The sequence below is a fragment of the Pelophylax lessonae genome (genome assembly GCF_965119305.1).
Source record: "Pelophylax lessonae genome assembly, chromosome: 7".
Lineage (NCBI taxonomy): Eukaryota > Metazoa > Chordata > Amphibia > Anura > Ranidae > Pelophylax > Pelophylax lessonae.
In genome coordinates, this window is record NC_138774.1 from 173,763,148 (window position 1) to 173,788,864 (window position 25,717).

General features: G+C 41.8%; 1 protein-coding gene across 1 annotated transcript in view; it reads right to left on the reverse strand.

Annotated features, from left to right (window-relative positions):
• NEXMIF (neurite extension and migration factor) overlaps positions 1-25,082 on the reverse strand; it is a 480,173-nt gene extending 455,091 nt beyond the window's left edge. Inside the window, exon 1 of the mRNA XM_082262772.1 lies at positions 25,016-25,082. The gene's annotated coding sequence lies outside the window, so the exon portion shown is untranslated. The remainder of the gene's footprint in view (positions 1-25,015) is intronic.
• Positions 25,083-25,717: the final 635 nt, after the last annotated feature.

The window sequence follows — 25,717 nt, forward strand, 5'->3', positions numbered from 1 at the left end:
TTTTTGGTGGTATTTGATCACCTCTGCGGTTTTTCGTTTTTCTGATATAAACAAAAAAAAGAGCGTCAATTATGAAAAAACACCAATATTTTTTCTGCTATAAAACATTCCTAATAAAAAAATTAGAAAAATCAAATTTTTTTTCAGTTTAGGCCAATTTGTATTCTGCTACATATTTTTGGTAAAAAAAAAAATAACAAAAAGCATATAATAATTGGTTTGCGCAAAAGTTATAGCGTTTAAAAACTACAGGATAGCTTTATGGACTTTTTATTTATTTTTTTATAAGTAATGGCGGTGATCAGCGATTTTTATCGGGACTGCGACATTGCGGCGGACAAATCTGACACTAAGTGACACTTTTTTGGGACCAGTGACATTAATACAGTGATCAGTGCTAAATAATATGCACGGTTAGTGTATAAATGACACTGGCAGGGAAGGGGTTAACACTGGGGGTGATCAAGGGGTTAAATGTGTTCCCTAGATGTGCTTACTGTTTTAGGGATGGATTGAACTGAGGCACAGAGAGATCAGTGATTCATCTTTCCCCGTCTCTCTGACAGGAGAGCTGTCTTACATTGTTTACATTCAAGGCGGCTCTCCTGTCAGTTTTGCCGAAGATCACGGGAGGCTGGTGGCGTGCGAACCTGCTAATCACAGCGGGAGTGCGACTCCGTCGGCGCGCGAGGGCCGCCATAACAGCATTCTTATAATCACGAAGATCTACGTGATTATGTGCAGCCGAGCTGGCCTGCCACAGTAAATCTGCATGGGGTGGTCGGCAAGTGGTTAATTAAAGTGTATTTTTTCCCAAAAAATTGCATTTCAAAGACCGCTGCGCAAATACAGTGTGACATAAAATATTGCAACGATCATCATTTTATTCTCTAGGGTCTCTGCTAAAAAATATATATATAATGTTTGGGGGTTCTATGTAATTTTGACTTGTAAGCAACAAGTGTCAGAAAAAAGCTTAGTCTTTAAAAGGTTAAACTGCCCTCACTTACAAACAGAAGTTCATTCCTTTGATCCAAGAGCTCATTCAGACTAGCGCGACTTGTCAGGCGACTTGTCAGCCGGTCCATTGAGTAGTATAGGACCCGTTCTAATAGGAGCGACACACGTCGCTCCGACTTAGAAAAAGGGTCCTGTACTACTTTGGGGCCACCTGGGAGCGACTTGCATAGACTTCCATTATGTGAAGTCCCTGCAAGTCGCGCCGAAGTCGCGGTGCACGCGACTTCACAGGTTGCCCCCCCTCCCAAGTCGGATCGCCTCAGTGTGAACCGGCTCTAAAAGAGCGAAATGATACATTGTAAAACATTGTGTTTATAGTTATCTCCCAGCCTTGGAAATGCTGATAAACATTTGCCGCAGGTTTTTTTTTTGACAGCTGTGCGTGTGCAGAGAACAGCTCTGCTCTGTATGATTTGAGGAAATGCCATTTTAAGATCGTACGAGGGGGTGAATCCAGATCGCGATTTTTTTTAATGATTAATTGTGCAGCTCTAGTGTGTATGTACAGGTTCACAGAGTGTGTGTGTGTGCATAGAGCATGTCCATGTACAGATGTGTTTGCAGTGTGTGTGTGTGTGTATTTGTGTATGTATGTATGAATGTACGTACAGGTTCACAGAGTGTGTGCATGTACATATGTGTTCACAGAGTGTGTGTGTGCATAGAGCATGTCCATGTACAGATGTGTTTGCAGTGTGTGTGTGTGTGTATTTGTGTATGTATGAATGTACGTACAGGTTCACAGAGTGTGTGTATGTACATATGTGTTCACAGAGCGTGTGTGTGTACAGATGTGTTTGCAGTGTGTGTGTATGTACATGTTCACAGAATGTGTGTATGTATGCGTACTGTTCCAGGCCTCTTATCATCCTTCATCCACAACACTTAGCATACAAATGTGGCAAGGACTGAGCAGGCCTCAAATATTAATTATCACAGTGCTGAGAATGTCTTCAGCATCAGTTCACAGTTTATCTGAGGTGATTACATAAGTAACAGTAAATAGAGGCCTGCTGTAATAAACACATTTACGGTATATGAAGAGAGGAACACTGTCTGATTCTGTTAAAAGAAAAGTATGGGAAAGGTTTTTATTTTTGTAATCATACTTACCTAGATGGATGCTGCATCTGTCCCCTGTCTGCTCTAAGACTGAGAACCAAGCGATCAAACACCGCCAATCGCTCGGTTCTCAGAGCTCCCTGAGCAGACAGCTGGTGACTGTTAGTCACCAGCTCTCTGCCCTGCAACCCCCATGTTCACTGAATCGCTGAAATGTGGAGGGGGCGGGGGCTACCGGGTCAAGCTCTCGGCGGCTGCTCCCGGCATGTGGGCGGATCCTGATCATATGATCATGATCTTTCCTGAGCTCCTTGGTACTCAGTTTTTTACTTTTCAGTAATACTGCAAACATAAATATGTAGCCAATCCATCTAATGTAGAACAAAATCAATGAAAATGTATTTTATGTTTGGATAGAGTGGGGAGAGGTTAGAATTCTTCTTGGATTTATTATTGCTGTTTGTGTTTGCATTAAGATGATCCACCCTCACCTACCATCCTACTAATCATTGACATCTGAGCAAAAAGTGAGGAGGAATCCAAAAAGTGGCAGATGTCACCAAAACATGAAGAGAGAAGATACCTTCTAATGGGAACATTAGTTCCAGTGACAAAGGTGGCATTTCCACTCACTTTCTGCCATGTCACTGGAAGTGAAAAAAATCCCTCCAGGAGAGAAAAAAATAAACAAAAGATAATATATAATAAACCTGAATAGATATTACCAAATCTTTAAAAACATTTTGGCCGTAGGTGATCTACCCTGTGTACCTGTGTTGAACCATTTCACTTTTTTCATCTCAACTATATATATATATATATATATTTTATTATATCTTTTCATGTGTCAACACTGAAGAAATGACACTTTGCTACAATGTAAAGTAATGAGTGTAGAGCTTGTATACAGTGTAAATTTGCTGTTTCCTCAAAATAACTCAACATATAGCCATTAATATCTAGACCGCTGGCAACAAAAGTGAGTACACTTCTAAGTGAAAATGTCCATATTGGGTCCAATTATCTATTTTTCCTCCCCGGTGTAATGTGACTTGTTAGAGTTACAAGGTCTCAGGTGTGAATGGGGAGCAGGTGTGTTACATTTGGTGTCATCGCTCTCACTCTCTCATACTGGTCACTGGAAGTTCAACAAGGCACCTCATGGCAAAAAACTCTGAGGATCTGAAAAAAAGAATTGTTGCTCTACACAAAGATGGCCTAGGCTATAAGTAGATTGCCAAGACCCTGGAACTGAGCTGAAGCATGGTGGCCAAGACCATACAGTGGTTTAACTGGACAGGTTGCACTCAGAACAGGCCTCACCATAGTTGACCAAAGAAGTTGAGTGCACGTGCTCAGCGTCATATCCAGAGGTTGTCTTTGGGAAATAGACGTATGAGTGCTGCTTAAATTGCTGCAGGGGTTGAGGGGGAGGGGTCAGCCCGTCAGTGCTCAGACCATACGCCACACACTGCATCAAATTGGTCTGCATGGCTGTCGTCCCAGAAGGAAGCGCCTCTTCTAAAGACGATGCACAAGAAAGCCCGCAAACAGTTTGCTGAAGACAAGCAGACTACGGACATGGATTACTGGAATCATGTCCTGTGGTCTGATGAGACCAATTTTTGGTTCAGATGGTGTCGTGTGTGGCGGCAACCAGGTCAGGAGTACAAAGACAAGTGTGTCTTGCCTACAGTCAAGCTTGGTGGTGGGATTGTCATGGTCTGGGGCTGCATGAGTGCTGCCAGCACTGGGGAGCTACAGTTTATTGAGGGAACCATGAATGCCACCATGTACTGTGACATACTGAAGCAGAGCATGATCCCCTCCCTTCAGAGACTTGGCCGCAGGGCAGTATTTCAACATGAAAACGAGCCTAAACACACCCCCAAGATGACCACTACCTTGCTAAAGAAGCTGAGGGTAAAGGTAATGGACTGGCCAAGCATGTCTCCAGACCTTAATCCTACTGAACATCTGTGGGGCATCCTCAAACGGAAGGTGGAGGAGGACAAGATCTCTAACATCCACCAGCTCTGTAATGTCATCATGGAGGGGTGGAAGAGGACTCCAGTGGCAACCTGTGAAGCCCTGGTGAACTCCATGCCCAAGAGGGTTAAGGCAGTGTTGGAAAATAATGGTGGCCACACCAAATATTGACACTGTGGGCCTAATGTGGACATTTTCTCTTAGGGGGGGGGACTCACTTTTGTGAGATACTGTATATATATATATATATATATATATATATATATATATATATATATATATATATATATACACACACACACACACACACACACACACACAATATAAGAGTATTAAAAATTCAACACAAAGCTACTGATAACATATTTGGAGACATCCAAGTGTGCATTGTAGTTATCATTTACTCATTTTACCACTGTGACAATTATTAATATCTGTTTTTTTTTTATTCTAGTTACCATAATGCCAAGCAGCATCTTTATTAAACAGCTACTGCAAAATATAAGCCTTCTACAAAAGTTATGTGATTAAAGGGAAAATCTGTTGACACATCTCTTAATTTACATTTAGATAACAGCGACAATAACACACAATTTGCTGAACTGGTAAGCAAAATGCATCACATGTACATGTAATAAGCAAATATGATGATCATCTGTATCTAAATAATTCTCAACTATAATCAAAAACAAAATACAAAATATATTGTAAAAATGATTTGCTATAAGCTGACACCATTTCTTTATCCATACCTAAATAAATCCCTTTATAAAAGTATGTTCCAATTAAATTCTCTAATGAAATCATTCTCCTTTTTGTTTTATTGTACTACTAAGCCTGTGTGGATAAAACCCAAACTGAAAAAGTAAAATCATTTTTAGTTTCAAGTTAGGCAATAACAAAGTTTCAATAAATAATTCTAATTAATTTTTATGCAACATAAGATAAAAAGCTCACACTAAAATACCCAACTGCTACAATTTTTAAAATGTTCAAAAAACAGCCCAAAAAAAATAATAATTTCAGCATGCGGTATCTTCGCAACCACACAAGAAATCAGCACAAAACCTGGCACGTTGTGAGACAAGAAGACTCTCACTGTGAAGACCAAACTTATACAAATGAGAGGAAAAACGTGTTGATTTTAATGAAAAGCTAATATACGGTTTATGGCTAGGAAGGCCACAACAGATGGAGGATGAAGATTTATGAATGCATTTTGAATAACGTAGTTAAATACTAAAAAGTAATTGTGTGAAGTCTCACACACTGGACAAAGGGGTATTTCGGCCTTTGAACAAGATTATTGTCAAACTTTGTGAAATAGCAGAAAATCCAAGCTTCTCATAGAGTCACTAATTGGAGGCTGGAGCTTCTCTAGTGCACATAGCATATACAATGCAGGAGATAGCGTCTATGGGTGTAAATTCATTGTCAATTTAGTCCCCTCTGAAGATGAATGTAGAAGGTTATCGTTCTCAGGATCAGGTTGAAGGACACTATATAACACCTGCTTTAGAAAAAAACAGAATGCTGCAATCCATACCATTCTGCTACAGCCAGGTAGGACCGTCACAGTTGTCTGCCAGAAATTCATAAGAACCAGCTCCAACTGTGCAATCACATTAACACTTCAGAGTTCATTTAATAACAATACAAAGAGCAGTGATGTGAAGTATGCTATAACAAGCAAGCAAAAATCAGATATCACTGCCAAATAGCTCTGGAACTCAGAAAATGGCCACCACCACTCATTGGGATTATAAATAAAGCTACGAGTAAAGAGTCAGACACAAAAAAAAAAAAATATTATTATTATTATACAGGATCTATCTAGCGCTAACAGTTTGCATAGCACTTTAAAACATGAGGGCAGACAGTACATTTACAAAAAAATTCAATACAGGAGATATCAGAGAGCCCTGCTCGTTAGATATTACAATCTAAGAAGGAGGGTCAAGTTAAACAAAAGGTGATAACTATGGGGATGAGCTGATGAAGTGAATATAAGTACAGTTGTTATGGCTTCTCTAAATAGGGTTTTCAGGGACCATCTAAAAGTAGATAGAATAGGAGATAGTCAGACAGATTGGGGTACAGAGTTCCATAGAATGGGAGAGGATCAGGAAAAGTCCTGGAGGCGAGCATGGGAGGAGGTGACAAGAGAGCATCAGGTCTTGGGAGGAACAAAGAGAACGATTTGGTTGGTATTTTAAATAGTAGTATTAAATGAACTCTAGACAGATAAAGACACAAATGAAAACAGTTCAGCAAAGATTAATACATTATTACATGTATTTTTCAAATGCAAGCAGTGAAAGTATCTAAATTTGAGCTGGTATCAGCCTTTTGCAGCTAGAGTGTGAGAGGAAGAAGCAGTATAAGGAGCCAACCTGTTCATGTGCTGATAAGGAGCATGCTGATAGGAGGAGACGCAGAGTTAAGGGAGAGATGGGTTCATCACTGTGCTGCTTCTCTGTTCACCGTCCAGTCACAGGCTGAGGCGGATCCAGGACAACCTGGGCACAAAGGAAGGTGAATGATGCTGGCCATCAGGCCGAAGACATCAAGCAGTGGGAAAAAATACCGCAGGGGAAATCTGTGGATTGAAGGTGAATATTGCAAAAAAAAAAAGCCAATCTTTGTTTTCTTATTTTTATATTATGGGCTATTATTTTTTATCCTATTTTAGCAGGAGCTCTGCATTAACACATACGTATAGCGCCTGTTTACACTTTTGTCTCTATGTGAAGAGAGATTTGCTTTTTCTAGAGTGTTGCAGGTGTGACTGCTTTAGGAGGTGGCACTGCTACTTGAATTCTTGAATGCCTGTTTCTTTTACAGCTAAACAGGCTGTTTTAATAGAAATATTGTGCCATACACAAGGAAATTTAAAAAAAAAGTATGGGTTTCCTAAAAAAAAAAAAAATAAAGAAAAAAAAACCACAGCTAATCACTCAGTTCTCCCCTCTGCTCTGGGCAGAGAGCTGTAACTGTCAGTCAGTGGCTCTCTGCTCTGCCCCTCCAGTGCTCACTGGAGCACTGGGCTGTGGAGGGGGTGGGAGCTGGGTGGATCCCAACTGTAAAGTTGTGATCAATTCACAGCCTGGACTGGCAGAGGAATGTCAACCAACAGCAGACTTTAGTGCGCTGTTAGCTGAATGGGTCATAGGAATGCAGAACCAACTGCACTCCTGTGATTCATAGGAGAAATAGGGCCAAAATAGCTTTGGCCATGAATCTCCTTTAAATGTATTTGTTTTTCAGTAAAGAATGTAAAAATGGATAAGGGACAAAAGGTGTTCCCATCTAAAGAATTAAGTTATAATTATCACTGCCTGGTGTTCCCTAGACATGATCTGGAAAACATGGTCTGGAACACATGGAAAAGTGTGAACTGTGAGTGCAGGAAATTTGTATTGAATGTAAACCACAACAGGTTTCACAGTGCACAGCCTTCCACTGAACCAGATGACTTAATTTTCACTATACATTCCTCATTCAGAGTAGATAAACTTGCATAGCAATGGTTTACACTTAGCCTAAATGAAATCAACTGACCACAATCCATAACAAATCAGAAGCGGAATGCTTGAGGTCAGCACAGCGGATAGTTTGTATCAATTTCTACAAGAGGAAGGTCATGCAATAATAAAAGACATCTTCAGCCACCTACATTTTTACCATCCTTCTTCAAAAGGGACAGATAATCCTAATAACTTCTGCAAGTAATTATTCTCCCAACTAGGCCCGATGTTTGGTTTGCAGGCAGGTGATGATAATGTGTTATCCAACAGGATAGACATAAAGTAGGATGATAGCAGTACTGGCAAACAGAAGTGATAGGTACTCAAGAGCCTAAACATACCATTTTATTAGAAAATGATTGTGAAAACCAGTATTGTGATGTCAGATGATTACTGCTGAAAGATCCTTTTATATGTGTAAAATGGACCATAAACAAGTGATGCTAGGATTTCTGTATAAAAAGAAACCATGAAATGTCCTTAGCACCCAATGCCATTGTTTCTTCAATTTTTAAATCTGTACCTCTTTGAAAGGGTTGGTTCACCTTTACCAAAAAACAGCCTATGCAGGAAAGGGGTGTCTGTAGATAAAAACAATCTATGCAGCTCGGATTAAAGTTGGATAATCCCCTTGCAATAGGTGTAGGCCATTTACATACCTCCTGAAGCCTGACTGGAATACTCCCAGGATGTTGTTAGGATGTTACTTAGTGAGGCCTAGTGGTTATTGCTCAACTCCACCATTACAGAAGTAAGCTCTCATATACTGAGCTCAGAGCTACTGCATTAGAGGAGAGAGAGGGCATGAGAGGGCATGTGAATGAGAGAAAAGGCTCCCTCCTATGATGATGGAGGTGAACAGTAATGACTAGGCCTCACTTAGCAACATCCTGGGAGTATTCCAGTCATATCATAGGCAGTTTTTTTGTAAAGATGAACTCACCCATTAAATTTCAGTTAATAGTCTGATTAGCTGGTACAGTAATCCCCCCTCCATTGCGGGGGTTACGTTCCATACCCAGCCGCGAAAAGTGAAAATCCGCGAAATAGAAAAACCCTATTAAAATGCATTGTAGGCATGTTTTTTTTTTTACTGTCACTGTACGTGTAAAAGCATTTTAAGGTCTTTAAACACACTTTTAAAACAATAGAAACTCATTTAAACACATAAAAGATACTGAGAGACATAGCAAGAGCTATGAAAAACACAAAAATATTTCATTTTTAATGATTTATATAGTAAAATAACATTACAAAAAAAAACGCAATATACCGGGACCACAAAAACTGAACCGCGATGGAGGGGGTTTACTGTATACCCAGAAAATTATGGCTTCATTTCCTTTGTCAACCAGTTGTCTACTAAGGTATGTTTCAAACGTCCTGGGAATATAAAGGTGTTAAAACATATTCATGGCTGTTACTGTTTTATTCAGTCACCTATGGGCATTTATGTAAAAGTCAACCAGGCAGCCATAAGATTGGCTGTAACAGAGGGCAGGGAAACATACGTAGTCCAATAGGCCCCTGATGTCTCCAGAAAGAGAACTGTTACTTGTCAATACTATCACATACGGTTTTTGTTAGCCCCTTTGTGATAGCTCAACTTAAAAAAAAAAAAACTGCTATGCATCAAGGGGTGTTAGATAAAACAAACTGTGCAGCTTTGACTGAAGTTGAATAATCCCCTAGCTATAAGTTGTAGGGCATTTACAAACCCCATGAAGCCTGACTGGAATACTCCCAGACCATTGCTAGGATTTTGCCAACTGAGGCCTAGTCGCTAGTGCTTACCTCCACAATCACTGGAGTGACCTATTTCTCGGATTCAAAACCCCTCACATGTGCTTTCTCACCCTGATGTAGTAGCTCTGAGCTCAACATTTGGGAGCTTCCTCCTGTGATGGTGATGGACAGCAGTAACGACTAAGCCTCGTTAATCAACGTCCTAGCACGGCCCAGGGAGCTTTCTAGTCAGGCTTTGTGAGATAAGTAAATGGCCTACACCTATATCAAGGGCATTATTCAACTTTAGATAGAGCTGCACAGTTTGTCCTTTAATCTACAGACGCCTCTTATCTGCATAGGCAGTTTTTTGGTAAAGATGAATAAACCCTTAAAATAAAATAAACTGTTTATACAAAATGTACACACGCATTTGCACACGCAAAAATAAAACTGCGTGTATAGGGTGTGCGTGTGTAAGCAGATAGCAACTGTGCAACACATATTAGGCATTGCCGCAAATTTTTATAGAAAAAGCAATAATTATGCGGCCATTATTTGCTGTCATCTCTAAAACTAAAGACCTGTAAAGTCTTTCAAGCATTTCTTATGGATCATTTTAGGTACAATTTTATGGCTTGATATGTTTGATGTCTATTTATTCAACATAACCCAGTATTTTATATTTTACCAAAGATTTGGTATTATATTTTGTTTGTGTTCACTAAAATTTGTTTTAGTGTATTTTTTCTGAAAAAGAAGATTTGAACAGTTGCTCAAATATTGTGAGACATAAAAAAGAACTTTGCTTTCAGAAAATATTTGGCTGTTTGGGAGGGTTTAAAAAAAATAATTAACTCTAGCAAAAAAGTCGTTAAAGTCTATGTATAGCCTAAACTTTTTTTTATAGCTTTGGCTACAGCAGTGAAGGGTCAAAACTCCTGTCAGATTTTTCTTTGCTTCTTATTCCCGGGGGCCAGACGTGGCCCTTTGCTTGACTTTATACGGCCATTGAGGCACTATTACATCCAGTTACACCAACAATGGGGTATAATTCCTGGCGCATACAAAAACAATGGGACACTATTTCTCCCAATGACACCAATGATAGGGAACAATTCCTCCCACTGATACCAACAATGGGGCACTTCTCCTTTCACTGACAGCAACAATGGGGCACTATTCCTCCCAATGATACCCATGATGGGGCAATATTCTTCCCACTGATACCAAAGATGGGGCAATGTTTATATGACACCCTGACATCTTCTACTCCCACTGACTACAGTCTGCCCCCCCTAAAGCCTGAAAACGTTAATCTGGCCCTGTGTTTAGAAAATTTGGAGACCCCTGCTATAGACACAATAGGGAGTAAGAGTATATCTCTCAGACAGTTGTCACCAGAACAAGTGTTAATATTGAAAGATTTCCCCTTTATTTATGTTCTGGTGACAGCTCAAAATTTTGATTTTCTATTCTTTTCAATCCCAGTGATAACGGTCACTAGGACAAATGTAGTGGAAGAATCTCCCTAGCCATAAAAGCTCTAACCCTTAATATCCAAAAAAATAAATAAATATAAAGTTTTGACTATAGATACATTGTATCTATAAATTGTCTTGCGGGTAAATTGAAATAAATGTGAAAAGGGTAAAATTGGGATGGAGCCCACACAAGAGATAGATGTTTCTCTGCATCTAAACCCCTTTTTAAGTTTTACTAAAAAGAACTGTACTTGGTGGAAATCATGCACTTGCTTCTTATTTTTCTCAAGGACACAGTACAGAAACAAAGGAACAAAGGTCCATCAATGACAATGGAATCTCCTGCAATGTCCACAGCCTGTGAAATAGAAGCTCAGGAGTGCTTGAAAATAAGAAGCTGGCATTCACAAAAAAATGGAAAAATCTAATTTGCCTGAACTTATTTTTCGACCCAAATATGAAAACTTTTAACTCTTCTAAAATGGAAAATGCAAGGCTAAGCAAATGTCGCTCGTCCAATCACTAGGAAAACATACATGAGCATTCTTAAAGTGCTATAATTTCTTCTTCAAAATCGTATAAAGGGTTTTCGAATATGGTGTTGAAACTCATTGACACATTTTAAAAGCAGATTATATTATCACATAATATACAAGATACAGTTGTCATCATTCTAATATAGGTAAATGTGTGAATATAGGGTGCCGTAGTTCTACAATAAGATGACCTGTATTCAGTCAAAAGTATTGACATACAAGCAAGTGCTTTTGTGCTGTCCATAAAAAATATAATCTGCCAGCCATTATGTAATTATATTACATTAATATTATTATATAAAACACCATCTAAGGCAAGCACTAGAAGGTGTCTGTTATTACCTCTTTTTTTAACTAGAAATCCTCTTCTGTGGTTTCACTTGACTTTGGTTTGACTAAAGCCTCGTACACACGCAACGATTATCGGCCGACCGATCGGCCGTCTTTTGTCCAGTGTTGTTGTGTTGGTTGAAATGTGCTCTAGACTGCACACAAATTTTCTCGGCCAACAACAACCAACTTCAGAAGTGATGTCCAGTCTTGCTCATCTGATTTTTGTCTGCCGAAATCTGTACTGACTGACGGAAAATCGGCCGTTCTGTTGACGGCCAACAAAAATTTTATAGCATGCACACCAGATTTTGTTCGGCCGAAAAGTCGCAGTCGGTTGTCGGAAGCATCATACTAACAAGCCGAAAATCGGCCGATCGGACGTTGGCCGAAAATTCACGGCCAACAATCGTTGCGTGTGTACGAGGCATAAGATTGATCTCAACAACTTTAAAGCTAAAGCTAGCCGTGCATGTTTAGATTTCTCTTGTTCAGCCCATGGGAAAATCAAAGGATTTCTCAAACCACATTAAACAGCATGGGTGGAGGAATCTGCATTGGCAGCTCTTGTATTACTTAAACAGTTACCACATATAATGGGCTAAAATTCTAGCCACATTCTGAATCCTGCAGCCAAACCACACCCTCCTTTCCCCTATCTGACAGGTACACCTTTGTAGATGGTAAGTGCACTTTTACTAAAAAGACGTTTATATTGCAGTTTAGACAAGAAGTAAAGGAAGGTTTCTCATGTAGGGACACAGACTGTAAAAAAAAAATCCCCAGGGGGTTTCTAACCCCACTTTACTCAAAACTCAAGAAAAGGGTTTTTCTAAACAGGAATTTACAGTAATTGTTATTTTTTTATCAATACCAAACATATCATACCTATGTGCTCTTCTTAGGTCCCCCATGGGTGCTCATGGCTCCTCCTCTTCTCGGTGTGACACCATAGGAAGCCACTTCCTATGGTTGTAAACCTGCGGGCTCAATCCTGAGCCACACTACCTGTGTCCATAGATACAGACAGCATGGCTCCCTCGTTACAGAATTTGACTGACAACAAAACCTCTGACAGCAGGGAGAGCCCCTACAGACAGGCATAGTGCTAGATCGAGTGAGGATAAGTATAAGGTGATGGGGTAATACTAATGTATGAGCATTTTTTATCTTAAAGCAGGGAATGCATTTGTGTAAAAATGTTTAGACTTTAGAACCATTTTAAATATGAGAGGCGAAAGTTTAGTATTAGTTTGTCATTGATTAAAAAAAAAAAAAAGGGAGGGGGGTTAGTGTCCCATTGAAATAATGAAATCCTGGTTTAACAATATAGCATTACCTATGGCTGATTTTAGGTCTAATAAAACATTTTAAAAACAGTACCATACACATCTTACTAATAAGAGCCTACACAGTAGCAGTGTATCTCTGCTCCACTCTGCATGCCTTTACTATTGTTCCAAAGACACGGACTACAGTTAACTAAAACAGGACTTTGGGGAATACTTAGCTGCCAGACTCCATTAACAATGTCAAACTGTACTATGGAGGCTGTCATGCCTTATATAATGGTCTTAAACAGAAGTAAAGTAAAATCTGCTTCAAAATCTTTTCTGATTGTCTTTGGTATGTGTAAACTATCTATTGTTGTATAATTTTGTATGGAAATATTTTTGATAAAATTAGATTGAACACAAAATCTTATAACGTTAGGATGTCGTTGACCAAAACATTCAAGGTCCAAGCAACAGACACTGAAAGGGTTACCACCACTTTCTCAATGATATTTTCCTGTATATACCCAAGAAGCTGATGTGCCTATAGACATCAGACAGTGGTAATTGTCTGGAAAATAACACTGTTTCGTAAACAGCTTTATACTCATATTTATATACTACAAGTACTATTGTGAACATCAATCTTCTAGGGTACTAAAGCAAGCTTCAGACAGAGAACAAAACACTAATATGTGAATCGTCTGTTCTGCCACAAGATCCGTAATTCTGTTCAATCAGTCCTGTGATCCAGACACCTCAATAACTTTGCTATTCCCTTTATTTGACTCCTGTCACCAAGCTCCCATTGTTAGACTGAAAGCACTATCCAGGGTAATAGGGTCTGGCACGATCACAGTCCCGTCCTTTGCCAGTCCTGTTGTGCAGAGGACTCAGGTACTTTATATCTGCCTAGATTTCAATTTTACATAATCTAAAATTGGACAGAAAGGTTACAACCTGACTTGAAAATCTGACAACTTAACAACCTGACTTGACCAAATCAGCCCAGAGCAACAGCACACTTAAACAATCTGTTCAGCTTAGATAAGCCTTTTCAATCTATCTACCATGGAGGAACCCGTTGCAATAATTTTTAGGACTTTAGGAACCCCTGTTAATAATGGTTATATCTACAGCTCTCAGTACAATAGCCACCACATATTGATAGTCCATAATATTCATGTCATGTTACACTGGTGATCAGTGCCCCATACTTTGGAGGTCAGCGAGAAGAATGCTCCTTACATTGGTAGCTAATAGGCTTATTGTTCCCCTTACAGACTGTTAACACGATCACTGGTGCCAGTGGCTACCTGAATGAGAAACCAAAGGGGAAGTTCCATTCATCCTATGTCAGTGGCTCCACAAAGTACTATCAGGCAGGACATCAATTTACCACTGTTTACTAGTCAAGAAACACCAAGAGGGTCTTGGTGCATGCACAGCTCGGGGTGCTATCTCAGAAGGGTGCAGGATCCAGCGTTGTTCTACTGAGAATCTCTTCTCTTCTGCCCCCTCTCAGTCCCACGTCGCCATCTTCTTGTGTGATGCCATCAGGAAGCTACCGACTCTTCCAGGTTCAGCCGGTGGCTCTCCCGATAACGAGCCACTAGGCCCACTCCTGTCCTTCTTTCTCAATAATGGACTATGCCTCCTGGGATATGTAACATACATATCCCAGGAGGCACAGTGGGCAAAGTGCATGTCAGTCACCTAGGAGAGTGACGTGCATGAGAGGCAGGCCAGTGCTTTTTTATTTAAAAAAAAAAAAGGAGGGGTTGAGAAGAGGCAACATAAAATTGAGGGTGAAGATCCGCTTGAGGCTAGCCATAGATGATTCATTTGTTTTCCTTAAGCCAGCGTGCTGAAAGAAAAAAAAAACGAATAGATTCCTCCATTCACACAAGCAAGGTGAATGGAGGTATCCCCCCTGCTAGGAGATTGTATTCTGTCTGCCGGACTCTCCACTGTCAGAATACACTGATCAGCAGCTGCAGCCACTGATCAACAAAAGTTTTCAATTATTCCAATTCAACAGAAGTCAATCTAATGATGGACTTCTGATGAACAGGTACAGCTACATATGGATTTAGCCACTCCCTGCTCAACCAGCTGAATTTCAATCCATCTATGGCCAGGTTTAGTCTGGTGTTAAAGCTAAACTAAAGCGCAAATTAACTCCAAAAATACCTCCAATCCAGTGATGCCTCCCTGGCACCTACATCTTCTCTGGGGAGACACAGAGTGAGATGGTCAAAAATAATTATTAAAACAATTCAAGTGAAATTCGATATTTAAGCCATGGGATGTGAGAGTAATCATAAGGAATATCCATTTGGATTCAAGTTGACTTAAAGGTTCTAATTTTGTGACTTCCTCGCCAATGTTTTAAATAGGGTGTGATGCCCTGTGTCTCCCCATTATCACATGGTGGTCTACCCTGAGCTCATATCACCTTGTACGATCTGTTTCTCTGGTTCATTGCTTCTGTCCTTAGTAGCACATCCTCATAATGATATTCATGCCACCCTTTGGCTCTATGTTTGTCTCTCGTCATTCACACATTTGTCTTTTGCAATTTATCCGTCCTCCTTGTGGATAAGTCTCTCTTTTTCCCCATTCATGTTTTGCTCATTTTATTGGTGAGGGCCTATGATCCTATTCCCCATTCAGACATTCATGTGTCTGTAGTTCACCTTTTTGCGAACTCATCATATCCAACTTTGTTTAGGGTTGATAATTGACGCTTTCATGTACCTTTTATCCCTGATGATCGGTACTTCTACTTTTTATGTTTATATATTCTATTTGTGCCCTATTGTTAATACATTCCTCCATTTATATTTTTATTGCATTAGTTCGGGATATTCTTTTTATATTGTGATTACTGCACCATTACCAGCATCCCTGGGCTCCATATGTTTTTAGTCATCATTTGTTTTTATTTTATTTTATTTTTTAAGATTTTTTACCTTTTTCCTTTATGCCCCTGTCTAGCTATTGGTCGTTAGGTCATTGGCTATTCAGTTTTACTGTTGCATCCAAGTGGTCCTTTTACTCAGTAGTTTCTCGTATTTAGTTTTATACCAATGGCCATTCAACCTCTAGTATATAGGGACCACGAGAAAATAGCCACTTCTGTTGTTTCCTCTACTTGAGACCAATGGAAAATGGCTGACGTATCTTGTTTGTATAGTAGAGATATGGTCGTCACTGCATACACCTTATCCCTCATTATAAAAGGACATACTGTTTAGCCTATCGACATCCCCTGATGAAGTCAGGTGGGCGTGACGCTACACATCAGTCCTGAGCGATAGGCATACCACAAATGTTTGCAGAGGACGAGCTTGCGGCTCGTGGATGATGTACACTATGCTACTATTTGAAATGTGAGCGTTTCGGCTGTTTTTGATTCCAATAAATTGTGAAATAGTTTTACATTATTGGGAGAATTTCTTCTTTTTTTCTTATTACCCTATGGAGGATATATTTGGAGAGCCCGTCAGATCATTCCAGATGGGATACCCGTCCTCTTATCACAGTGTATCATCAGCTGGGTTTATAACAGGAGTACCCCGGGAAGTAGTAAAAAGCACTTAAAGTGAAAGTTATCTATTTATGCTGTAACCTTACAGCTGTAAGGTGAGAGGCAAGTACACATAAAGGTGTCACTGTTTTGGATTTTTCAGACACCAGTCACTTTCTACTCTGGGTGAAGGAATTTACATGGACCTTTTGGATGAGCATTGGATGTTCTTCATTTCTTCCACGTTTTAATGGACTCACTTTGATGATTGATACATTATAGCCACCTTTTTACTTTTTAACTAGCCACCTTTTCACCTGTATTTTTATTTGCTACAGCTTTACCTTTGTAGCTGTGTAAACATTGTATTTGTTACATCATTTGTATATATTTAGTATCTTTAGTACTCACTGACACGTATTTTTAGCACACGCACTTTAACATTTGCTATTGTACACTTTATATCCCACATCGGTTGGTATTTGACAGTGCAGCACCACTGTTTTATAGTAAAAGACGGTAAGTTTGTTTATAGAAGAAGAGCTATATAGTATGTCTCTTCTGCATAAAAATGCATACCTGCTCTCAATTTTTATGTTTTCACTTTAGTTCCACCTAAAGCTTTGTGAATTGAGACTATAGTGTTTTATTGTGTACTGTGTTTCATTTGTTTTTCTATCATGGAATGAATTAGCTTTGGCTCTCTCTGTCTGCCTATCTGCAATACTTGTCTAAGGTTGTCTCTACCAGGTGAAACGCCAATCAACTCTGCCCCCAACCCAAATGGTAACACACATTTTGTGGTGTGGGTGGCAAATCTCTGACAGCTCAGTATGTCTGCAAACACTGTGTAAGGTGAGAGTAACCTATAAATAAAGCATAGTGTTACCTGTGGGTAGGCATCTACAGTTACACAGAATTCTTCCTGCCTATAACATATTAAAACATGCATACAATACGTATAGCATACACAAGTATACAGGCAATAACATAAATAGCCTCAATCATACTGGCTTCTGTTAGTACAGCTGAGGTGTCTGTGTCAGTATTAACAGCAGCCACCTAGATTCATCTAATTGTGCAGTTAAGATGGTGTAAAATGGTGGTCATTATCACACTCACATGAAATGGTTGCTTTGCAATTTTGGCAAAATCATTGTGGTTATTGTGTTTAGTTAGAGCAGCGGTTCTTAACCTTTAAAAGAGCAAGGGGCACTTAAATTATTTGTTCTCCTGTTGCAGGCCACATGGAACTATGGGGCTTTACCACCCCAGTAAATGTAAACAAGCCCTTACTGCCCTGAGCCCCCTATAGGGCTGCTTTCACACTGATCCACTGTGGTTTACCAGCATCGTGGGTGCAGCACAGTGCACCTGTGTCTCTCCTGTGGGTTAGCTGCGCATTGCCATAGACTTCTATTACATTTTACGGGTGTGGTGCACTTTATAAAAGTGCAGCAAACTCACAGCCTATAATAGAAGTTTATGACTCAGTGCAGCCAACCCGCACCTGAACTGCGCTGTATCTGTGGATTAGTGCGAATCAGCCTAATAACCCTTTTTTTATATATGCTAATATGCCCATTGCAAAAGTACAGTGTGTGTGATGTTTAATACACTGACCTATTCCACTTCCAGCTTCTGCTGGCATTGCTCACCAGGAACCAGGATGCTAAAAGGGTCCCAGACAAAGTGCACTAGGAATCACCCTGCCTGGGACAGGAGCCAGAGCTTCAGAGGAAGCATCAGCTTATGTGGCTTTTGCTCCCTCCCCGGACATCTGCTCTCTCCACTGCCAGCACCATGCACTCTGATGCTCTAGAATGGTGGGTTGGCAGAGCATTGATCAGGATCTGGGCTTGCCAACCCACCATCTCAGACCATGGGCATGGTTTTAGGTCATGGGCCACATCAGAGGGATCCGAGGGCCGCACATTGAGCACCCCTGGTTAGAATTATCAATCACATGACCATAACTGCATATACTTCCTCCAGTGTGACTATAGTGCACAGTACTGAATTTTTGAAGTTACCGACATTAGGGGCTGACCCTTCCCCCCTTCCCCATAGTATATGGGCAATCTCAGTGATTGATGTCTTCTGTTTTATGCAGGTGTCAATGTCCTTTAAGTGTCATGTTATCAGGGTGTTTGATAGAAGAAGAACATTGATTGTTCACAGCAACGCACACAGTTCTTATGTCAGAGGCACACACTTTTATATTCCTAATAGTAAAAACTTTTATGGGGGTAATGAGACGAGCCACAGTCACGAGGTGGCACTAGAAAGGTAAAACTGTGGTGGCCACATAGGCATGCACAGAGGGTGTGCACACCCTAACCGTTATGAGCAGTGCCGATTCTCCTTGGTGTTGGCCCCCCTGCCCGCAGTGCTGTTGGTTTCCTTCTTCTCCTCTCCCCCTGGCTGCTACAGGGGATGTTTAAGGATGGAAAACAGGTGAAGGGGCTAGTAAATAAGTGATTTACCGGCCCTTCCTTTTCTAAATGAACACAGTAAACACACTTGCTCACTGGGTCCATTCATAACTGAAGAATAGTAAACTGTGTTTACTATGCTTCAGTTTGTGAATGAACAGGAAGCCACTCAGCACAGAGCACTTCTTATTCATTCACTACCCCGTGCAGCTCAGGCTGTAGAGAAAGGCATGTGTGGTTAAGTTTTGGGGTGTAAACCCTAATGCAGTAGGCTGCGCACACCTATGGGTGGCCTATAAGCCGCCATTCATACGTAAGTGATTTGGGCCTGTTTCCAGAAGAGCCTGAATGCTTGACACCAGATTTCCATGTTTTTCTATTGTGTTTGTTTAAACCTGAGCAATGTGCTGCCACTTAACGGTCAGGAAAAGTATGGAGCTTATTTGGGCATGATTACGTGTTCTTGTCACCAATATACTTCAATGGGAATGCCTGGAAAACATGCCTGTTGTACACGTGTACAATGTTTTTCTTGGGATGTCACGTCTTATGACTGTCTGTTTCTCCTAGATTAAAAACACGCCAAAAAATTGATCCAAATACACATAAAAACACTTACACTCAAACGTGAACCCAAGATGGTTGAGATTATGAGACTTTTGATGCAAAAACCTGTGTCCATGGTCAGAAGGAACATTGATCAGCTCATTTTCTTTCACACTAATAAAATCTTAAGGCCAATTGCACACGAATGTAAGTATTTACTGACAATTATACTCAAGATCTTGTTCACAAAAAGATCCTGAGTTAAAATGTTTTATAAAGACCTTGGGTAAAAGAACGTAAAGACGTGTAAGCGTAGATAAGTGAAAAATTATTTTTCTTTGCCTGTACTGCAATATATAAACATGCGCATAAACACGCATATGCACGTAAATTTCTGCACTCAAGCGTCCAATTTTCTACTTTTGCTTTACGACTTTGTACTCATTGCTCTATTACTCATCATCACGCAGCTGTGTGTATGGTTCCATAAACTACAATGCATCTATATCTCAATCAGTAAACAAATTTGACTTTTTTTACTCCCATGTGCAAGAGGCCTAATAGTGACAATGTTCTTTTTCACGGCTTGGTGCACACCAGTGTCGACACTTTAAAATGGATTCACTGCTTTTAATGGCACATTAAAAAGTACATTGCTTTGCCCCCCATGGTCATGGCTCAAAATGGTGACAGACAAAATTGTTCTGTGGATTGAATAGTAAACACTAATGGACAGTATTTTACATGCAATGCACATAAGTAGATGCATTCCATGGTCAATAAATATATATTGTATAAATGTGACAGATCATTTGACAATAGCACAGGTCAGCTGAAAATGACAGCCTTAGAAATTCAGTCTCACATGCACGCGTGTGTGTGTGTTTTTAATTTCTTGCTTATTTTTAGGCTACGTTCACATGTTAGCGTAGCGGATCGCGGGCAGAATCACAGCGATTCTGCCCGCGATCCAGAAATCATTGCAAATCGCGGGACGCCTGTGCGTTGCCGTTGATTTGCAATGGCACCCCAAAAGCTGTGCGATGTTGCCGCGATTTGCGCCTGACGAATCGCGGGAACATCGCGCAAACAAAATCAAGGGTCACATGACGCCCCAAAGAACCTCTTGTACCTTTTTTGGGCGTCATGCAACCTGCGAATTTGTTTGTGTCATGCAATGTTACCGCGATTAGGCAGGCGGAAATCGCGGCAACATCACACAGCGTTTGGGGTTCCATTGCAAATCAACGGCAACGCACAGGCGTCCCGCGATTTGCAATGATTTTCGGATCACGGGCAGAATCACGGTGATTCTGCCCGTGATCCGCTACGCTAACATGTGAACGTAGTCTTATGGTCTACCTAATCAAGAGCTCCTAACAAAGAATAAAAGATACCTCTATAAATGTCAGGATTACTGAAGCCTAACCAAAACTGTTATTTCAGTGTTAGGTAGATATTGGAAAGTTAAAAATAAACAAACAAACAAAAGAATAAAAGAGCTTTTATTTCACTCTTAGCCCCGGTTCACACTTAGGCTGCATTCACATGTCAGCTTATAATCGCGGGCAGAACTGCCGCGGTTCCGCCCGCGATTCGGAGATTTATTGCAAATCGCGGGACGCCTAGCGTTGCCCGTTGATTTGCATTAGCCCCCCAAACGCGGAGCGATGTTGCCGCGATTTACGCCCGCCGAATCGCGGCAACATCGCGCAAACAAAATCGCGGGACGCAATACGCTCCAAAGAAGCTCTTGTACTTTTTTGGAGCGTATTGCGTCCCGCGATTTTGTTTGCGCGATGTTGCCGCGATTCGGCGGGCGTAAATCGCGGCAACATCGCTCGGCGTTTGGGGGGCTATTGCAAATCAACGGGCAACGCTAGGCGTCCCGCGATTTGCAATAAATCTCCGAATCGCGGGCGGAACCGCGGCGGTTCTGCCCGCGATTATAAGCTGACATGTGAATGCAGCCTTATGCGAGTGCGGGAAGGCTGCGAATCCGCAGCCTGTTCCCGCATCGCACACGCACCCCCGGCAGTTCACACTGCCATATGCGATACGCTGGGGGTGTCAATGTAATCTTAACGACACCCCCAGTTTGATCGCATATCGCAGTGCGATCGTGCAGTTCGCACAGGATCGTATCGCACAAGTGTGAACCGCTGTGCGATCCGATCCTGATGCGGCTTCCAAAAAGGGTCCCTGTGCGTGTTTGGTGCGGCTGCGGTGCGAATTTAGCCATACAAACTGTATGGCTAAACTCGCACCGCACAGCCGATCACATGTAATGTCGGAGCAGTGCGCTCCGACATTACATGCGAACCCCGCACACGCACAAGTGTGAACCGGGGCTTAGTCCCGGTTCATATCAGTGCAATGACAGACATTGCATGAAATTTGGAGCGCACTGCTCTGAAAATCACATCCGATGTCTGTGCGATGCGAATTTGCATCGCATTCAGACGCAACACGCACACAACCCTTTTTTGGGTCTGCAGCAAAATCGGATCGCATGGTGGGTTACAGCAATGCGATACGATTCATGTCAGAACTGACAGTTTGCACTGCGATATGCGAACTGATCTGGGGATATCGTTAACTTTGTATTGACACCCCCAGCAATTTGCATATGGCAGTGTGAACTGCCTGCAATTTGAATGCGAAGCGGGAACCCGCAGTGGATTTGCAGGGTTCCCTCATCACATATATGTTAACTGGCACTTAGGCCTCATGCACACAGGACATTTTGCAAGCTCCCCTGCAAGCCTTTCCTTTTGGCAGCAGTGTTTTGGCAGAAAAAAAGTCCTGACACTGGCGTTCAGGAGTGTTTACAGCCGTCAAGCGCTTGGGCGTTAATTAATTTCATTGACCAGAATAGTAAGTCAATTATATGAATTAAACGTTTGTTAACGCTCCTTTCACATATATGTGGCACCGGTTTCTCTGCAGAGTCCGGTGCTGTTTCCATTCACCGGTTCAGGTGCAAATTTGACACTGAAATGACACCTGAACCGGAATGAAAAAACGCACAGGACCCTTTTAAAATTCGCACTGCAACCAGCTTGCATATATATGAACCAGATCTATTGAAAGCCGGTCTGGTTTACGGTATGCGAATCAGATGCGGGTCAAAACGCATCTGATTCACATATACGTGAATCTAGCCTAAGCGAGCCTAGCGTTAACATGCATTTAGACACGTAAAACAGGTTTACAAGCGTCAGGCATTTTTTATGCCAACATGTTGCCGCTTCTAGACGCACTGGCAGTGGGGGTTTTTTCTGCCTCTAAAAGCCCCTGCCACTAAACACTGCTAAAAGCCTATGTGTGCAGGAGAGTTTATAGGCAGGGAAAATTAAAAAAATGCCAGACGGCCCTAGGAGCAGCTACAAAAATATCCAGTGTGCATGAGGTCTTAGGACAATGACAATGAGATTCCACATTCGAACACCTGCTATGTCAATGACAAGGTGTCCCCCTCCCCCACTTTCCTATTGAATTTTATTTAATGAAAACAAAGGGAAGTGTGGAAAGGCCGTTGCATCCAGAGTAATACTCCAAAATATGCAGGAATTGTGGTAGGCAGATGTCATCACTGGAGGACCCAAGAGATATAAGAAAACCAGTGGCCCAATACCACGTCACACTCAACCACCGCTTTTGGGCAGAATGATCCTTTATGTCCTTAGGAATGGCTCTAGCTTTCATCAGACTATAGAGATTCATGTCATTTCTATGTCATGGTGATCCTTCATGATGGACAATACAACTTTCCAAGCCTACATTATACAGCAATATGGGACTCAACCTATCTACGTAAAGACATTAGGAATCTGAGCTTGTAACTGAATGTTCCCACTGGAGATTTCCGTTACTCCCGACACAGATGGTTAATTGTATTAGCAACCAAATTTCCTCTCCGGTATCCATTCCAAAAGTCATTCACACAGCGGACTATTTGCCAGCAACCTTGTTAATATGTAAATGATAGCTAGCCGTGTTTCTATGTTGGCATTATATGTGTGCACGGTAAATCACTGCATGGTTGTGCCAAGTCCAGAGAAAAGATTTTCTACAAACTGTACATAGAGTGTACAAGGGGATACATTGCAAGGCAGAACGTGGAAGGAAGTCGAGGGAACAGCAATGGCCTGTGGCAAAGACAAAATCCACTTGTCCCACACATTACGGCTAAGATGTCACAAGCGCTAACAGCATCATACTATGCACGCAACGGCAATCGGAGGATCTCTTCTGTAGAGCCAAAGTATTGGATTTCATGCGCACACAAGGCCTCTACTATTCCTACAATAAATACACCCCACCAAATACACAATTGTTTCATATAAGTATTTACATACATTAACCATTGTAATGTAAAGTCTCATGAGCCAGCTGTGGACCTTCAGGGCATTTCTGCTGCCCTCTAACCTCCCAATGGGCCCCTAAAACCAAGCCCTACCATATTTATCACTTTCCACAAAATATATTCTTCATTAATCATTGTATAATCTTTCCAATAACCATAGCACCACCGAAAAGGTCTGCCTCTTTCTACATAAATGATAACATTGCTTAATATTACATTAGTAAGAATAATTTAATAGACGCTGACATAATTAGCGACATTATAGAGAATTTATTCCCCAAGCCTCCAGGAATCCACATACTCCAAAGTATTTCAGACACAACAGTAATTAGACAAAATAGCAATTATGTCCGAAAACAGACTTTTAAATAAAGATAATTTATATGTCATCGTTATATATACACCGGGTTCATCAGCTCATTAAAATGGCATTTGCATTGCGCGCTCATTGGGGTGAAAGGGAAATGTTAGCTAATGACATAATTGTTTATTTCTGACCCATGTAGATGCAAACGTTCCAGAGGATGATGGGCAGTTAGGAGTTTGTCCTGTGGCTGTGGACCATCGGAGCTAACTCTTCATCCCCATCCTAAGAGGACCCTGAATGAGACAGATGGCAGCGCTGGTACCCAGGCACAGCTACATGAAGGATTCTACTATGGAATAATCTATGGAGAGAAGGTCTCCATATGTAATATGTATATAATATATGTATAAAAGGTCTCCGGTGTAGCTTTGTTTGTGTGCGAAGAGCCTAGGAAAGTGGAATGTCATGTGGATGAAGTGAATGTCAAGCTGGAGCATATGTTATCACCTCGGTGAAGATGATGCACGGTTGGCGGCTGCGGAGGCTTTTTGGGAAATGGGTGGCCCCGGTGATTGGTTCTCTGGATAGGAGGTGCATGGTGCCTGATACATTGACATCTTACTATGCCCTGATTCTACAAACGCTGAACAAGTGCAAGGCAATTGACATGTACGATGCATTCACCCACATCTCATCTATAAATGATGATTAGAATAAAGTGCAGCAGGGATCGGAGGGAGCCAACGTGGGCCTGGCCATGTTCCCCATGCCTGAAGCTTGGGGGATGGGGGGGCATGGAGGAAGAGAGGCCTGGGCAGGCTTGGATGGTGGATGGCTCTCACCCCACACCCTAAAATCAGATGTAAGGAAGGCACTTACCTAGAAGGCAATGTGACATGGCTGGGGTGGCAGAGTCCTGGCTGTGTCCTCTCTTGGTGGATGGATGGTCCAGTGCTGTTAGTGTCCTCCTTCCCTGGTTGGGGGTCCCTGTTGGCTGAGTGACTGTCCCCCCCACCCCAGACTCTGCAGTACTTAGTGAGGAGCAGAGCGCTGGCTCGGGAGCCCCGGTTGCAGCAGGTGGATGCTCCTCCCTGTCTCTGCTCCTCCTGCAGGATGCTGCATCCTCCCCAGCGCGCACAGCCCTTTGTGCATCACCCTGCTCTCTGCATCTCCCTCCAGGAGGAGGAGGAGGAGGAGGAAGAGGAGGAGGGGGGGGGGGACCGGGATCGGGAGCGCTCCGCTATTCCTGCACTAGACGTGTCCTCCGCTCTCCATCCTCACACAGCGCCCGCCGCTACCTCTGCTGCCATTGTTCCCTCTCCGTTATCCGCTATAAGGGCTCCGGGAAGGAAACGGGGCCGCGCGGCGACCTGTCATAAAGGGCGCGCACCCGGGGAGCAGGGAGCGCGCGGAGTAGCAGGTGCACGAGCAGAGAGGACCATAATGAGGGAACGGATGGGAGGGGGCGGGGCCGGGAGATGGGGATGGATGGAGGAATAAAGCAGCACATGGTTAACCCTTGGACTGGCTCAGGGAGCTCCACACTCCATTAAAAGCCATAGCAGTGAGATTTCTATCTAC